Raw genomic sequence first — 15,000 nt, forward strand, 5'->3', positions numbered from 1 at the left:
CCGCCATCATCCGGAGGGGAGTCATGTCAGGAACGGAAGCAGGACTTCATCTGGCTGCAATTGTTGGTGCCATATCATGTCTTAGAGACACGACGACGCAGTGTCGGGACATCCCCACCTCCTCGCCCAGCGCACAGCACTAGGATCGGTGCAAAGGGAAACCGTCGTCCACTGCCCAAACTCTTCGATCGGGACAATGCACATGGTGCCATATTGCGCCACGGACGCAACGGCGCAACCTCGGGACTGCCACCCCACCGTCATCCAGAGCGGATCGTGTCAAGGAGGGAAGCAGGACTTCTTCCGGCTGCTTCGGGCGGTATATCGCATCTAAGACGCGGATGTACAGCAGTCGAGATAGCTTCCCTAGCCGCACCCGGAAGCACACCGTCATCCTGCTGCCTCGCAGATCGGATCCACATGGAGGTCGACCTTCATTCCCTACAATTGTTTGCATGCGTTCAAGGGGAGGGAGGGAGACGCATACGTTTACCTGGTTCCGACTCTCCCCAAGTATGTTTGATAGCTTAAAACATGAGAAATTCAAGAGTGGCCGCCATTCCACCGAAACTAGCACACAAATGTTTTCCTAAGGGGCAAACCCATCCCACCACACCACCATGCCCAGTGCACAACGACGTGCGCGCCCAAATCAGCTTTCCGGGGGCAAACACACGGTGGAGCATTGGAACTCAAGCTCCTGCACTGCCCGTCCTGGCCCATAAGACGGTCTGGGCGCGTCGTCCTAGTGCATCGGAATAGCTGGCGAGGTGGGATGGGACGGCCCGGAGCACACCACGGTGCAATGTGTGGCGTGGATGGTGGGCACCGAGGTACGCGTCTACGCACGGTGTCGCGAGTGCCCGGGGCATTACGCACACGTCTTGGGTAGGGGGCAACCGGGTGCGCGTCAAGGCACGACGCATCACCACACGCACGATTGAAAGCAGCGGGGCTCGAGGGCCGGTGAGATGCCCGAGCAGAGCACACCAACGCACCATGGATCGAGGGCCCCTGGGCACACGGCGTCACGAGAGCCCACTGGTGGGCGAGAAAGGCAGACCCAAGCAGTATGCCAGGTGAGCACCTATCTGGCTAACTAGGCACAGCGCCACGAGTGCCTACAGAGCTGAACGAGCTGGAAGCACCCACGCAGTAAGGGTAGGCACACCCACGCTGAAAGGGTTGACGGCTGAGTGGTGAGCACAGAGGTGTGCGCCTAAGCACAGCGCATGGAGTGTCCACGAGTCATCCCAGGAAAAGCACAACCAAGCAGTATGAGCCTGGAGGGAAACGAGTAGCGCGCCTAGGCACCTCGCTGTGAGTGCCAACGGGTTGAACGAGCTTGGCACAACCACGTGGCATGGGTGGCGAGCACCGAGGTGTGCGACTAGGCAGAACACATCGATGGTCTACGGGTCAGCCAAAGCAGGCCCACACCGACGCGTTGGCATGACGCCTTACCCAAATCACGTACCTCAGCCTCGTCCCAACCTGGTGCCCAACCTTCCCAATTATGTTTCATGGCTTAAAACACCTGACATTCCTGAGTGACACCTGTTGGGTGTCAAACTAACCCACATCTGGCCTCATCACGACCCATACCACCTAAATGCACAATGTTGCATCCTTGGGTGCCTCACCACCACACGAAAGGTTGAAGGCAAGGAGCCTCGAGGGCCGGCGGGATGAACGAGCAATGCAAACCCACGCAGCATATGTTGAGGGCCCCATTGTGTGCACCTAGGCACACGGTGCCACGTTGGCCTACGCGTAGCCCGAGCAAGGCAAACCCGCACAGTTTTGCTGGTGGACGCCGAGGTGTGCACCTAGGTACACGGCATCGTGAAGCCCTGCCGGTCGCCGAGATAGGGACACCCAAAATGTACGCCTGGTGTGCTCGCAGGTGGGTGCCTAGGCACAACGAAACAAGGGCCTCCAAGTTGCCCGAGCTGGGAACACCCGCGCGGTATGGGTGGCGAGCATTAAGCTGTGCGCCTAGGCACAATGCATCAACGGTCCACAAGTACGCCGAGACGAGGCACACCCGTGCAGTATGCGTCGTGAGCACTAAGTTATGTGCCTCGGCACAACGCATCGAGGGACCACAAGTCAGCCGAGGTAAGGAAAACCATTGGAGTATGGGATGAGGGCTCCGCGGTGTGCGCCTAGGACCACGGCGCCGCGGAGGCGTGAGGGTTGCCCCATCAAGTCACACCCACGCAGTTTGCAAGGTGGACACCGAGGTATGCGCCTAGGCAAACGGGGTCGCGAAGGAGAACGGGCTGACCGGCTAGGCACACCCACGCAGTATGCCTGGTGGGCACCGAGGTGCGTGCCTAGGCCCACGGTGGGATGAAGGCCAACGGGTTGCCTGAGCTGGGAACACCCACGAGGAATGCCAGGTGGGCACCGAGGTGTGCGCCTTGGAACAGCGCATCTAGGGTCCACGGGTCAGCCCGAGCAAGGCAACCCCACGCAGTATGGGTTGAGAGCTTCGTCGTGTGCGCCTAGGCACCACGGCGACGTGATGGCTTGCGGGTTGCCCGAGCAAGGCCAAACCACGCAGTTTGCCTGGTGGGTAGCGAGGTGTGCTCCTAGGCACGTGGCGTCGAGCTGTGCGACTTGACTGAGCGCATCGAGGGTCCACGGGTAAGCCAGAGCAGCCCACAACCACGCTTTGGCAGCACGCCTAACACAAATCACATAACTCAGCCTCGTCCCAACCTGTTGCCCACCCTTCCCAATTATGTTTCATGGCTTAAAACACCGGACATTCCTGAGCAATACCTGTTGGGGGGTCAAACTGGCATACATTTGGCCTCATCACGACCCCAGCCACTTCAGTGCATAATGTTGCATCCTAGGGTGCATCACCACCACACTCAAGGTTGAAGGCAGGGAACCCTCGAGGGCCGGTGGGATGAATGAGCAAGGCAAACCCACGCAGCATGGGTTGAGGGCTCCATGGTGTGCACCTGGGCACACTGTGCCACGTTGGCCTCTACTCGTAGCCCGAGCAAGGCACAACAGCACAGTTTGCCTGGTGGGCACGGAGGTGTGCACCTAAGTACACGGCATCGCGAGGGCCTATCGGGCGCCGAGCAAGGCACACCCAAGCAGTATGCCATGTGTGCACCAAGCGGTGTGCCTATGCACAACGCAACAATGGGCTCCAGGTTGCCGGAGCTGGGAACACCCGCGCGGTATGGGTGGTGAGCACTAACATGTGCGCCTAGGCAAAATGGGTCGACGGTCCACAAGTCAGCCGAGGCGAGGCACACACGTGCAGTATGCGTGGTGAGCAATAAGCTGTTTGCCTCGGCACAATGCATGGAGGGACCACAAATCTGCCGAGGTAAGGCACAACATTGCAGTATGGGTTGAGGGCTCCGCGGTGTGCGCATAGGCACACGGTGCCGCGGAGGCGTACGGGTCGCCCTATCAAGACACACCCGCGCAGTTTGCCAGGTGGGCACCGAGGTGTGCGCCTAGGCAAAGGGCGTCGCGAAGGAGTACGGGCTGACCCGCTAGGCACACCCACGCAGTATGCCTGGTCGGAACCGAGGTGGGTGCCTAGGCCCGAGGTGGGATGAAGGCCAACGGGTTGCCTGCGCTGGGAACACCCGCGAGGTATGCCACGTGGGCACCGAGGTGTGCGCCATGGAATAGCGCGTCTAGGGTGCATGGGTCGGCCAGAGCAAGGCAACCCAACGCAGTATGGGTTGAGGGCTTCGTCGTGTACGCCTAGGCACACGGCGACGTGATGGCTTGCGGGTTGCCCGAGAAAGGCACAACCACGCAGTTTGCCTGGTGGGCAGCGAGGTTTTCTCCTAAGGCACTTGGGGTCGAGCTGTGCGACATGACAGAGCGCATAGAGGGTCCACGGGTAAGCCAGAGCAGGCCACACCCACGCTTTAGCATCAAGCCTAGCGCAAATCACATACCTCAGCCTCGTCCCAACCTGTCGTTTCCCACCCTTCCCAATAATGTTTCATGGCTTAAAACACCAGACATTCCTGAGGGACACCTGTTGGGGGTCAAACTAGCATACATTTGGCCACATCACGACCCAAGCCGCTTCAGTGAACAATGTTGCATCCTAGAGTGCATCACCACCACACGCAAGGTTGAAGGCAAGGAACCTCGAGGGCCGGTGGGATGAACGAGCTAGGCAAAACCCACGCAGCATGGGATGAGGGCTCCATTGTGTGCACCTAGGCACAAGGCGCCACGATGGCAAACGCGTGGCCCGAGTAAGGCGCACCTGCCCAGTTTACCGGACACCGAGCTGTGCACCTAGGTACACGACATGGCGAGGACCTGCCGGTCGCCGAGCTAAGCACACCCAAGGAGTATGACATGTGTGCACCAAGGCGTGTGGCTAGGCACAACGCAACAATGGGCTCGAGCTTGCCAGAGCAGGGAACACCCGCGCGGTATGGGTGGTGAGCACTAAGTTGTGCGACTAAGCACAAAGCGTCGACGGTCCACAAGTCAACCGAGGCGAGGCACACACGTGCAGTATGCGTGGTGATCAATAAGCTGTTTGACTCGACACAATGCATCGAGGGACCACAAGTCTGCCGTGGTAAGGCACAACATTGCAGTATGGGTTGAGGGCTCCGCGGTGTGCGCCTAGGCACACGGTGCCGCGGAGGCGTAGGGGTTGCCCTATCAAGACACACCCACGCAGTTTGCCAGGTGGGCACCGAGGTGTGCGCCTAGGCATATGGCATCGCGAAGGAGTACGGGCTGACCGGCTAGGCACACCCACGCAGTATGCATGGTGGGCACCGAGGTGTGTGCCTACGCCCACGGTGGGATGAAGGCCAACGGGTTGCCTGAGCTGGGAACACCCGCGAGGTATGCCACCCGGGCAACGAGGTGTGCGCCACGGCATAGCGCGTCTAGGGTGCATGGGTCGGCCAGAGCAAGGCAACCCAACGCAGTACGGGTTGTGGGCCTCGTCGTGTAAGCCTAGGCACACGGCGACGTGATGGCTTGCGGCTTGCCCGAGCAAGGCACAACCACGCAGTTTTCCTGGTGGGCAGCTAGGTGTGCTCCTAGGCACGTGGCGTCGAGCTGTGCGACATGACAGAGCGCATCGTGGGTCCACGGTCAAGCCAAAACAGGCCACAACCACGCTTTCGCAGCATGCCTAGCACAAATCACATACCTCAGCCTCGTCCCAACCTGTTTCCCACCCTTCCCAATTATGTTTCATGGCTTAAAGCACCAGATATTCCTGAGTGACACCTGTTGGGGGTCATACTGGCATACAGTTGGCCTCATCACTACCCAAGCCACTTCAGTGCACAATATTGCATCATACAGTGCATCACCACCACGCGCAAGGTTGAAGGCAGGGAGCCTCGATGGCAGGTAGGATGAACGAGCTAGGCAAACCCACGCAACATGGGTTGAAGGCTCCATGGTGTGCACCTAGGCAAACGGTGCCACGATGGCATTCGCGTAGCCCGAGCAAGGCACACCTGCACAGTTTGCCTGGTGGACAACGAGGTGTGCACCTAGGTACACGGCATCGAGAGGGCCTGCCGGTCGCCGAGCTAAACACACCCAAGCAGTAAGACGTGTGAACTATGGTGTGTGGCTAGGCACAACGCAACAATAGGCTCCAGGTTGCCCGAGATAAGAACTCCCGCGCGGTATGGGTGGTGAACACTTAGCTCGGCGCTTGTGCCCAACGCGTTGACGGTCCACAAGTCAGCCGAGGCAAGGCACACCCGCGCAGTATGCGTTGTGAGCACTAAGCTGTTTGCCTCGGCACAACGCATCGAGGGACCACAAGTCTGCTGAGGTAAGGCACAACATTGCAGTATGGGTTGAGGGCTCCGCTGTGTGGGCCAAGGCACACGGTGCCGCGAAGGCACACGGGATGCCCCATCAAGACACACCCACGAAGTTTGCCAATTGGGCACCGAGGTGTTCGCAAAGGCAAAAGGCGTCGCGATAGTACGGGCTGACCGGCTGGGAAAACCCACGCGGTATGCCTGGTGGGCACCGAGGTGTGTGCTTAGACCCACGGTGGGATGAAGGCCAACAGTTTGCCTGAGCCGGGAACACCCGCGAGGTATGCCAGGAGAGCACCGAGGTGTGAGCCATGGAACAAGGCATCTAGGGTCCACGGGTCAGCCCGAACAAGGCCACCCCACGCAGTATGGGTTGAGAGCTTCGTCGTGTGCGACTAGGCACACGGCGACGTGATGCCTTGCGGGTTGCACGAGCAAGGCACAACCACGCAGTTTGACTGGTGGGCAGCTAGGTGTGCTCCTAGGCACGTGGCGTCGAGCTGTGCGACATGACGGAGCGCATCGTGGGTCCACGGTAAAGCCAAAGCAGGCCGCACCCATGCTTTGGCAGCACGCCAAGCACAAATCACATACCTCAGCCTCGTCCCGACCTGTTTGCCCACCCTTCCCAATTATGTTTCATGGCTTAAAACACCAGGCATTCCTGAGTGACACCCGTTGGGGGTCAAACTAGCATACGTTTGGCCTCAACACGACCCAAGCCAACTCGGTGCACAACGTTGCATCCTGGAGTGCATCACCACCACAAGCAAGGTTGAAGGCAGGGAGCCTCGAGGGGGGGTGGGACGAACGGGCTAGGCAAACCAACGCAACATGGGTTGAAGGCTCCATGGTGTGCACCTAGGCACACGGTGCCAAGATGGCGTTCGCGTAGCCAGAGCAAGGCACACCTGCACAGTTTGCCTGGTGTACACCGAGGTGTGCACCTAGGTACACGGCATCGAGAGGGCCTGCCGGTCGCCGAGCTAAGCACACCCAAGCAAGTATGCCATGTGTGGACTAAGGTGTGTGGCTAGGCACAACGGAACGATGGGCTCCAGGTTGCCCGAGATGAGAACACCCGCTCGGTATGGGTGGTGAGCACTGAGCCGAGCGCCTGGGCACAATGCGTCCACGGCATACAAGTCAGCCGAGGCAAGGCACACCCATGCAGTACGTGTGGTGAGCACTAAGCTGTTTGCCTCGGCGCAACGCATCGAGGGACCACAAGTCTGCTGACGTGAGGCACAGCATTGCAGTATGGGTCGAGGGATCCGCGGTGTGCGCCGAGGCACAAGGTGCGGCGGAGGCATACGGGTTGCCCCATGAAGGCACACCCACGCCATTCGCCAGGTGGGCACCAAGGTGTGCGCCTAGGCATCGCGAAGGAGTACGGGCTGACCGCCTAGGCACACCCACGCAGTGTGCCTGGTGGTCACCGTGGTGTGTGCCTAGGCCCTCGGTGGGATGAAGGCCAACGGTTTGCCTGAGCTGGGAACACCCGCGAGGTATGCCAGGAGAGCACCGAGGTGTGAGCCATGGAACAAGGCATCTAGGGTCCACGGGTCAGCCCGAACAAGGCAACCCCACGCAGTATGGGTTGAGGGCTTCGTCCATTGCGCCTAGGCACACGGCGACGTGATGGCTTGCGGGTTCCCCGAGCAAGGCACAACCACGCAGTTTGCCTGGTGGGCAGCTAGGTGTGCTCCTAGGCACGTGGCGTCGAGCTGTGCGACATGACAGAGCGCATCGTGGGTCCACGGTAAAGCCAAAGCAGGCCGCACCCATGCTTTGGCAGCACGCCAAGCACAAATCACATACCTCAGCCTCGTCCCAACCTGTTTGCCCACCCTTCCCAATTATGTTTCACGGCTTAAAACACCAGACATTCCTGAGTGACACCCGTTGGGGGTCAAACTAGCATACGTTTGGCCTCAACACGACCCAAGCCAACTCAGTGCACAACGTTGCATCCTGGAGTGCATCACCACCACAAGCAAGGTTGAAGGCAGGGAGCCTCGAGGGGGGGTGGGACGAACGGGCTAGGCAAACCAACGCAACATGGGTTGAAGGCTCCATGGTGTGCACCTAGGCACACGGTGCCAAGATGGCATTCGCGTAGCCCGAGCAAGGCACACCTGCACAGTTTGCCTGGTGGACACCGAGGTGTGCACCTAGGTACACGGCATCGGGAGGGCCTGCCGGTCGCCGAGCTAAGCACACCCAAGCAGTATGCCATGTGTGCACTAAGGTGTGTGGCTAGGCACAACGCAACGAAGGGATCCAGGTTGCTCGAGATGAGAACACCCGCTCGGTATGGGTGGTGAGCACTAAAGCCGAGCGCCTGGGCACAATGCGTCCACGGCATAAGAGTCAGCCGAGGCAAGGCAAACCCATGCAGTATGCGTGGTGAGCACTAAGCTGTTTGCCTCGGCGCAACGCATCGAAGGACCACAAGTCTGCTGACGTAAGGCACAACATTGCTGTGTGGGTTGAGGGATCCGCGGTGTGCGTCGAGGCACAAGGTGCCGCAAAGGCATACGGGTTGCCCCATCAAGGCACACCCACGCCATTCGCCGGGTGGGCACCAAGGTGTGCGCCTAGGCATCGCGAAGGAGTACGGGCTGACCGCCTAGGCACACCCACACAGTGTGCCTGGTGGTCACCGAGGTGTGTGCTTAGGCCCTCGGTGGGATGAAGGCCAACGGTTTGCCTGAGCTGAGAACACCCGCGAGGTATGCCAGGTGGGCACTGAGGTGTGCGTCATGGAACAACGCATCTAGGGTCCATAGGTCAGCCCGAACAAGGCAACCCCACGAAGTTTGGGTGGAGGGCTTCATCGTGAGCGCCTAGGCACACGACGACGTGATGGCTTGCAGGTTGCCCGAGCAAGGCACAACCACGCAGTTTGCCAGGTGGGCAACGAGCTGTGCGACTTGACAGAGCGCATCGAGGGTCCACAGGTAAGCCAGAGCGGGCCAGACCCACGCTTTGGCAGCACGCCTAGCTCAAATCACATACCTCAGCCTCGTCCCAACCTGTTGCCCACCCTTCCCAATTATGTTTCATAGCTTAAAACACCAGACTTTCCTGAGTGACTTCTGGTGGGGGTCAAACTAGCATACATTTGGCCTCAACACGACCCAAGCCACCTCAGTGCACAATGTTGCATCCTGGAGTGCATCACCACCACACGCAAGGTTGAAGGCAGGGAGCCTAGAGGGCAGGTGGGACGAACGAGCTAGGCAAACCCACGCAAGATGGGTTGAAAGCTCCATGGTGTGCACCTAGGCACACGGTGCCAAGATGGCATTCGCGTAGCCCGAGCAAGGCACACCTGCACAGTTTGCCTGGTGGACACCGAGGTGTGCACCTAGGTACACGGCATCGAGAGGGCCTGCCGGTCGCCGAGCTAAGCACACCCAAGCAGTATGCCATGTGTGCACTAAGGTGTGTGGCTAGGCACAACGCAACGATGGGCTCCAGGTTGCCCGAGATGAGAACACCCGCTCGGTATGGGTGGTGAGCACCGAGCCGAGCGCCTGGGCACAATGCGTACCCGGCATACAAGTCAGCCGAGGCAAGGCACACCCAGGCAGTATGCGTGGTGAGCACTAAGCTGTTTGCCTTGGCGCAACGCATCGAGGGACCACAAGTCTGCTGACGTGAGGCACAACATTGCAGTATGGGTTAAGGGATCCGTGGTGTGTGCCTAGGCACAGGGTGCCGCGGAGGCATACGGGTTGCCCCAGCAAGGCTCACCCACGCAGTTCGCCAGGTGGGCACCAAGGTGTGCGCCAAGGCAATAGGCATCGCGAAGGAGTACGGGCTGACCGGCCAGGCACACCCACTCAGTATGCCTGGTGGTCACCGAGGTGTGTGCCTAGGCCCTCGGTGGGATGAAGGCCAACGGGTTGCCTGAGCTGAAAACACCCGCGAGGTATGCCAGGTGGGCACTGAGGTGTGCGTCATGGAACAGCGCATCTAGGGTCCATAGGTCAGCCCGAACAAGGCAACCCCACGAAGTTTAGGTTGGGGGCTTCATCGTGTGTGCCTAGGCACACGGCGACGTGATGGCTTGAAGTTTGCCCGAGCAAGGCACAACCACGCAGTTTGCCAGGGGGGCAGCGAGGTGTGCTCTTATGCACGTGGGGACGAGCTGTGCGACTTGACAGAGCGCATCGAGGGTCCACAGGTAAGCCAGAGAAGGACACACCCACGCATTGGCAGCACGCCTAGCTCAAATCACATACCTCAGCCTCGTCCCAACCTGTTGCCCACCCTTCCCAATTATGTTTCATAGCTTAAAACGCCAGACTTTCCTGAGTGACTTCTGGTGGGGGTCAAACTAGCATACATTTGGCCTCAACAAGACCCAAGCCACCTCAGTGCACAATGTTGCATCCTGGAGTGCATCACCACCACACGCAAGGTTGAAGGCAGGGAGCCTAGAGGGCAGGTGGGACGAACGAGCTAGGCAAACCCACGCAAGATGGGTTGAAAGCTCCATGGTGTGCACCTAGGCACACGGTGCCAAGATGGCATTCGCGTAGCCCGAGCAAGGCACACCTGCACAGTTTGCCTGGTGGACACCGAGGTGTGCACCTAGGTACACGGCATCGAGAGGGCCTGCCGGTCGCCGAGCTAAGCACACCCAAGCAGTATGCCATGTGTGCACTAAGGTGTGTGGCTAGGCACAACGCAACGATGGGCTCCAGGTTGCCCGAGATGAGAACACCCGCTCGGTATGGGTGGTGAGCACCGAGCCGAGCGCCTGGGCACAATGCGTACCCGGCATACAAGTCAGCCGAGGCAAGGCACACCCAGGCAGTATGCGTGGTGAGCACTAAGCTGTTTGCCTTGACGCAACGCATCGAGGGACCACAAGTCTGCTGACGTGAGGCACAACATTGCAGTATGGGTTAAGGGATCCGTGGTGTGTGCCTAGGCACAGGGTGCCGCGGAGGCATACGGGTTGCCCCAGCAAGGCTCACCCACGCAGTTCGCCAGGTGGGCACCAAGGTGTGCGCCAAGGCAATAGGCATCGCGAAGGAGTACGGGCTGACCGGCCAGGCACACCCACTCAGTATGCCTGGTGGTCACCGAGGTGTGTGCCTAGGCCCTCGGTGGGATGAAGGCCAACGGGTTGCCTGAGCTGAAAACACCCGCGAGGTATGCCAGGTGGGCACTGAGGTGTGCGTCATGGAACAGCGCATCTAGGGTCCATAGGTCAGCCCGAACAAGGCAACCCCACGAAGTTTAGGTTGGGGGCTTCATCGTGTGTGCCTAGGCACACGGCGACGTGATGGCTTGAAGTTTGCCCGAGCAAGGCACAACCACGCAGTTTGCCAGGGGGGCAGCGAGGTGTGCTCTTATGCACGTGGGGACGAGCTGTGCGACTTGACAGAGCGCATCGAGGGTCCACAGGTAAGCCAGAGAAGGACACACCCACGCATTGGCAGCACGCCTAGCTCAAATCACATACCTCAGCCTCGTCCCAACCTGTTGCCCACCCTTCCCAATTATGTTTCATAGCTTAAAACACCAGACATTCCTGAGTGACTTCTGGTGGGGGTCAAACTAGCATACATTTGGCCTCAACACGACCCAAGCCACCTCAGTGCACAATGTTGCATCCTGGAGTGCATCACCACCACACGCAAGGTTGAAGGCAGGGAGCCTAGAGGGCAGGTGGGACGAACGAGCTAGGCAAACCCACGCAAGATGGGTTGAAAGCTCCATGGTGTGCACCTAGGCACACGGTGCCAAGATGGCATTCGCGTAGCCCGAGCAAGGCACACCTGCACAGTTTGCCTGGTGGACACCGAGGTGTGCACCTAGGTACACGGCATCGAGAGGGCCTGCCGGTCGCCGAGCTAAGCACACCCAAGCAGTATGCCATGTGTGCACTAAGGTGTGTGGCTAGGCACAACGCAACGATGGGCTCCAGGTTGCCCGAGATGAGAACACCCGCTCGGTATGGGTGGTGAGCACCGAGCCGAGCGCCTGGGCACAATGCGTACCCGGCATACAAGTCAGCCGAGGCAAGGCACACCCAGGCAGTAGGCGTGGTGAGCACTAAGCTGTTTGCCTTGGCGCAACGCATCGAGGGACCACAAGTCTGCTGACGTGAGGCACAACATTGCAGTATGGGTTGAGGGATCCGTGGTGTGTGCCTAGGCACAGGGTGCCGCGGAGGCATACGGGTTGCCCCAGCAAGGCTTACCCACGCAGTTCGCCAGGTGGGCACCAAGGTGTGCGCCAAGGCAAAAGGCATCGCGAAGGAGTACGGGCTGACCGGCCAGGCACACCCACTCAGTATGCCTGGTGGTCACCGAGGTGTGTGCCTAGGCCCTCGGTGGGATGAAGGCCAACGGGTTGCCTGAGCTGAAAACACCCGCGAGGTATGCCAGGTGGGCACTGAGGTGTGCGTCATGGAACAGCGCATCTAGGGTCCATAGGTCAGCCCGAACAAGGCAACCCCACGAAGTTTAGGTTGGGGGCTTCATCGTGTGTGCCTAGGCACACGGCGACGTGATGGCTTGAAGTTTGCCCGAGCAAGGCACAACCACGCAGTTTGCCAGGGGGGCAGCGAGGTGTGCTCTTATGCACGTGGGGACGAGCTGTGCGACTTGACAGAGCGCATCGAGGGTCCACAGGTAAGCCAGAGAAGGACACACCCACGCATTGGCAGCACGCCTAGCTCAAATCACATACCTCAGCCTCGTCCCAACCTGTTGCCCACCCTTCCCAATTATGTTTCATAGCTTAAAACACCAGACATTCCTGAGTGACTTCTGGTGGGGGTCAAACTAGCATACATTTGGCCTCAACACGACCCAAGCCACCTCAGTGCACAATGTTGCATCCTGGAGTGCATCACCACCACACGCAAGGTTGAAGGCAGGGAGCCTAGAGGGCAGGTGGGACGAACGAGCTAGGCAAACCCACGCAAGATGGGTTGAAAGCTCCATGGTGTGCACCTAGGCACACGGTGCCAAGATGGCATTCGCGTAGCCCGAGCAAGGCACACCTGCACAGTTTGCCTGGTGGACACCGAGGTGTGCACCTAGGTACACGGCATCGAGAGGGCCTGCCGGTCGCCGAGCTAAGCACACCCAAGCAGTATGCCATGTGTGCACTAAGGTGTGTGGCTAGGCACAACGCAACGATGGGCTCCAGGTTGCCCGAGATGAGAACACCCGCTCGGTATGGGTGGTGAGCACCGAGCCGAGCGCCTGGGCACAATGCGTACCCGGCATACAAGTCAGCCGAGGCAAGGCACACCCAGGCAGTATGCGTGGTGAGCACTAAGCTGTTTGCCTTGGCGCAACGCATCGAGGGACCACAAGTCTGCTGACGTGAGGCACAACATTGCAGTATGGGTTGAGGGATCCGTGGTGTGTGCCTAGGCACAGGGTGCCGCGGAGGCATACGGGTTGCCCCAGCAAGGCTCACCCACGCAGTTCGCCAGGTGGGCACCAAGGTGTGCGCCAAGGCAAAAGGCATCGCGAAGGAGTACGGGCTGACCGGCCAGGCACACCCACTCAGTATGCCTGGTGGTCACCGAGGTGTGTGCCTAGGCCCTCGGTGGGATGAAGGCCAACGGGTTGCCTGAGCTGAAAACACCCGCGAGGTATGCCAGGTGGGCACTGAGGTGTGCGTCATGGAACAGCGCATCTAGGGTCCATAGGTCAGCCCGAACAAGGCAACCCCACGAAGTTTAGGTTGAGGGCTTCATCGTGTGTGCCTAGGCACACGGCGACGTGATGGCTTGAGGTTTGCCCGAGCAAGGCACAACCACGCAGTTTGCCAGGGGGGCAGCAAGGTGTGCTCTTATGCACGTGGCGACGAGCTGTGCGACTTGACAGAGCGCATCGAGGGTCCACAGGTAAGCAAGAGAAGGACACACCCACGCATTGGCAGCACGCCTAGCTCAAATCACATACCTCAGCCTCGTCCCAACCTGTTGCCCACCCTTCCCAATTATGTTTCATAGCTTAAAACACCAGACATTCCTGAGTGACTTCTGGTGGGGGTCAAACTAGCATACATTTGGCCTCAACACGACCCAAGCCACCTCAGTGCACAATGTTGCATCCTGGAGTGCATCACCACCACACGCAAGGTTGAAGGCAGGGAGCCTAGAGGGCAGGTGGGACGAACGAGCTAGGCAAACCCACGCAAGATGGGTTGAAAGCTCCATGGTGTGCACCTAGGCACACGGTGCCAAGATGGCATTCGAGTAGCCCGAGCAAGGCAGACCTGCACAGTTTGCCTGGTGGACACCGAGGTGTGAACCTAGGTACACGACGTCGGGAGGGCCTGCCGGTCGCCGAGCTAAGCACACCCAAGCAGTATGCCATGTGTGCACTATGGTGTGTGGCTAGGCAGAACGCAACAATGGGCTCCAGGTTGCCCGAGATGAGAACACCCAATCGGCATGGGTGGTGAGCACTACGCACAGCGCCTGGGCACAATGCGTCCACGGCATACAAGTCAGCCGAGGCAATGCACACCCATGCAGTATGCGTGGTGAGCACTAAGCTGTTTGCCTCGGCGCAACGCAACGAGGGACCACAAGTCTACTGACGTAAGGCACAACATTGCAGTATGGGTTGAGGGATCCGCGGTGTGTGCTTAGGCACAAGGTGCCACGGAGGCATACGGGTTGCCCCATCAAGGCACACCCACGCAGTTTGCCTTCCGTGCCACGGAGGCATACGGGTTGCCCCATCAAGGCACACCCACGCAGTTTGCCTGAAGGGCACCAAGGTGTGCCGCTAGGCAAAAGGCATCGCGAAGGAGTACGGGCTGACTGGCTAGGCACACCCACGCAGTTTGCCTGGTGGTCACCGAGGTGTGTACCTAGGCTCTCGGTGGGATGAAGGCCAACGGGTTGCCTGAGCTGAGAACACCGGCGAGGTATGCCAGGTGGGCACTGAGGTGTGCGTCATGGAACAGCGCATCTAGGGTCCATAGGTCGGCCCGAACAAGGCAACCTTACGTAGTTTGGGTTGAGCTCTTCATCGTGTGCGCCTAGGCACACGGCGACGTGATGGCTTGCAGGTTGCCCGAACAAGGCACAACCACGCAGTTTGCCAGGTGGGCAGCGAGGTGTGCTCCTATGCACGTGGCGACGAGCTGTGCGACTTAACAGAGCACATCTAGGCAGCATGCCTAGCAC

General features: G+C 59.6%; 1 pseudogene; it reads left to right on the forward strand.

Annotated features, from left to right (window-relative positions):
* Positions 1-999: 999 nt before the first annotated feature.
* Positions 1,000-15,000, forward strand: part of LOC148783663 (uncharacterized) — a 20,915-nt pseudogene continuing 6,914 nt past the window's right edge.

Source organism: Amborella trichopoda, chromosome 1 (assembly GCF_054954075.1).
Source record: "Amborella trichopoda isolate Santa Cruz 75 chromosome 1, AtrichopodaSantaCruz75HAP2 v2.0, whole genome shotgun sequence".
NCBI lineage: Eukaryota > Viridiplantae > Streptophyta > Magnoliopsida > Amborellales > Amborellaceae > Amborella > Amborella trichopoda.